This window comes from Fragaria vesca, linkage group LG7, assembly GCF_000184155.1.
Source record: "Fragaria vesca subsp. vesca linkage group LG7, FraVesHawaii_1.0, whole genome shotgun sequence".
Classification (NCBI taxonomy): Eukaryota; Viridiplantae; Streptophyta; class Magnoliopsida; order Rosales; family Rosaceae; genus Fragaria; species Fragaria vesca.
The window spans coordinates 11,511,838-11,515,503 of NC_020497.1; positions in this window are offsets into that span (position 1 = coordinate 11,511,838).

The following is a 3,666-nucleotide window of genomic DNA, read 5'->3' on the forward strand; positions in this document are numbered from 1 at the left end:
ATGACCTCCGTCTGATGATTACGTCATAACTCCCTCTAGAAAATAGATATTGAGGTGATTCCAATTGATTTGGAAACTAGACTCCCGTAGCTTTCTATCCCTATCTGGCACGTTTTCTGATTCATTGTGAGCTGTCCTGGAGAGTCCGTTGAAGTTGACAGACGTGCACAGGAATTCTCCCGATTTAATCCGGATTTTCAAGGCTTGGATATTCTTGAAATTCTGCCGAATTTAGATCTTCTTCTCCATATTGGACTTGGTTTGGACCTCTCCTTCATGGACTAGGCTTCGAGGAAAGATGGAATCTTGATCAAGACAGGAATCCTGAGTAAACAAGGGTTTCCAACACTTAGCACAATTTCAACACCAAATTATTCAAATCCGAAAATACTATGTATTTTAATACTAAAAACTACATATTTCTAAATTAAGCAATTATTCTACACTAAACACAAATATAAAGCTAAAACAACTAAATAGGAGTTAACAAAGGGTAAATAAAGGGTATAAACATATTAAGAACGTCACACTTTGTGCTCCTATCAAGAGCAAAACAGAGAGCGACATTGTTAAACATTTGTGTTGATGTGGAATTCGGAATGGTGGATAGTAGTGTCTTTTTTTTTAGGTTCATTATAATGTCGAGGGAATGTGCAGTTGTTTGCGAGTGATTTTGTTGATTGGTGGTGTGAATGAGATTAACTGTGTGCAAGTACATGGTTATTTGGGACATTGGTATGTCGTAAATCGATTTCTAGGTGCTTAAAAATTGAGGCAATAAACCTTTGGAGTTCTGCTGATTGTTATCTTTCTTGTTATCTTTAGAATATAATAAAAAAAAATCTACCCAAATCTACTCCTTAACTCCTACAGGGCACATCCACATATCTTTTTAGTAAAAAGATATAATCATTCGCTTTTCTTTCTCAGCCTTGATTCAAATTAATATTTTAAACATGATGAGCGGTAATTTTAGATCGACGAAGGGTTTGAAGGGCCAAAGGTCCGAATCGTCTAAGGGAACCTCTAGCAACCCTCAAACGTCGTTTCAGGGCCCCATGACAGCCAGACGTGCGACCCTTTTGGAGACGGCGCAGAGGCAGCCAAGCGTTTCCCATTCCTCGAGGCAACCGGAGGTGCCCCCTTCATCGAGGCAGCCGATCGTCCCTCGTTCCTCGAGGCAGCTGTGGCCTCAGACCCAGATGGAGGTGTCTGCACCCCGTATTCCTAATTAAGATACACCGGGCGCCCACTCCGGATCCTACTGCTTCGGATGGTGAGTCAGATGGGGTACCGATGCCGCCGCCTCATCTGTTCTTTCCGCGGATGATATCGGCCTTACCTGCAATCGATGGCTCAGGGACGCTGATTTATCCACTGCCCCCGCCAGTGGCTCCATCAGCGGCGTACCGATTCGTGCCTTTTGATACGCCTCTTGTTTCCGCGAGGGTATCATCATCGGCGACAGAGACGGAATCCATCGCGTCCGCCGCATCGTCCTCAGGTAATGAAATATGAATGATTTGTTTTCTTATAATTAATAATAAAGGGTCTCCGATTGTAATAATCAATTTGGTTTATCATGTGATAGACACCGTCGGAGTGAAGCTAATAAAAAAGAAGAGAGGCCCCGTCACAGGGAAGGCTCTCGAGAAGACCGTCAGTACCTCAGGGAGGATCGTCATCGGTACTGACGGGGACGGCCACATAGTATTGGGTGGGAAGTCGAGGACGTACTTCGGCTGCGTGGGAGCGCTCATCAGGGATAGAGTCCCTATGTTGTGGTCAGACTGGGGCGAGGTCCCGCAGGAGGTTAAGGACATGGTCCACAACGCCATGTTGGTGAGTTTACAAAATGCCTCAATAATATTATGTATTACATTGTTGATTTCTCGAAAAACTAAACTAATAAACGGTTAAATGCAGGTGTGGTTTGAGGTTCTCGAGCACCTGAAGAACAGCTGGGCGGACGTTGTGCATGGGGGAAGGTATGTTGGGAAGTTAATGAAAAAACAAAATTGTATGTGATATTAATAATATTTCTAATATTTTTGTTGTATCTGTAGGTACAAGGAGTGGAAGAATGAGTTGCGGACCCACTGGACTACGCACGGGAACACATGTTCTGGTACCCCTGTTGAGTTCCAGTACAGGGAGTACGAGTGGCGTTGGCTTCTGACATCATAATTTAACAACCCTCGTAAACAGGTATTTAAAATAATTAATTAGTTAATTTGTCATTAAGTATGTCCGTTTTTAAATATTTTACTAATAGTTTATTTTTTTCTTTGAAGGCCGTTTCCCAGGCGAACGCTCAGAACCGGCAACGCAACACAAGGAACCATCGTGCCGGTTCTAGACCATTCGCTGTCTTCATGGACGAGGCGGCCATGGAACATCCAGAAGTCAACCGGTACGTCTATACGTACGAGAAGGCATATCCTGACGCCCAGGAGGATATTGTAAGTCATCTTATGTTTTTAAATTTTTAATTTTACTTATATATATGTCAAAATGTTAATTAATCATTTTTTTCCTATCCAATTAGGCGAAGGTGAGGGAGGCTAGTGACGGGGTGATGAGTGCTATAGTGAGAGAGACATGGCTGGACACGCAAGAGGAAGAGATGTCCGAAGCCATGTCATGGATCGACACTTCAGATCCGAGGGTTGGGGCGAGGATCATGGGCACAGCCTTCCCACCGCGAGAAAACAACTTCTATTGCTGGGGTCTAGGAAAGAAGAGCGAGGGGGTCCTGAAGACCACTCCAGGATTTCAACGAAAGGCAGCCTCAACCAGCAGCAGGATGACTCAGCTAGAGTCGGAAGTTGAGAGACTACGGGAACAGCAAGCTGCTCAGGCTGCCGCTCATGCCGCCCAGATCGCTAACCAGGGAGCCTATACTTCAGCGGTATATGCCGCCCAGCAGGCCTAGCAGCAGCAGATGTTCCAGTACTTGCAGGAGTTTACAGCTGCCCAGCTTCAGGGACTTCCAGCTCCGCCCATTCCTACGCCTATACCGCTACCTCAGCTGCCGCAAACTCCTCAACAGTAGCCCCAAGAATCGGATATTGATTTAGACCATCTAGATTTTGTGTAGTTGATTAATTATATAGTTTTATGTGCTTGTTGTTGGTTATATGTATGGAATTGTTTTAGTGTATTTTGCAGCTTGCTTGGTATGGTAATTTAGAAATTTGGGGTATTGTTTTTTTACTAGAATAGACTTATAGCCGACAAGTGACGAAACATGTAACATACTTGTCGGCTATAATATTTCTAATATTTTTTAATAAGGTTTAGCCGACGAATTATGGCATGTTTAGTCGGCTAAACCATTCTAACGCCGACGAAACAGACTATATTTCGTCGGCTATAGTTATTTTTTCAATTTTTTATTACACACTTTAGTCGACGAAACAGACTATGTTTCGTCGGCTAAAGTATCAGACTATGGTCAACGAAACATTAAAGATATTCGTCGGCTAAATTCTGGGACAATAGCCGACGACGTTTTCTAGTTTCGTCGGCTAAAGTCATCGCCGATGACCCTTTCCCGACGAAACTATAGCCGACGAAGGCTCGTCGGGTAAGATCTTAGCCGACAAATTAAGCTAACAGGCCGACGAAACTTTTTCATCGGCTAAAGTGCTTGTCCTGGTAGTG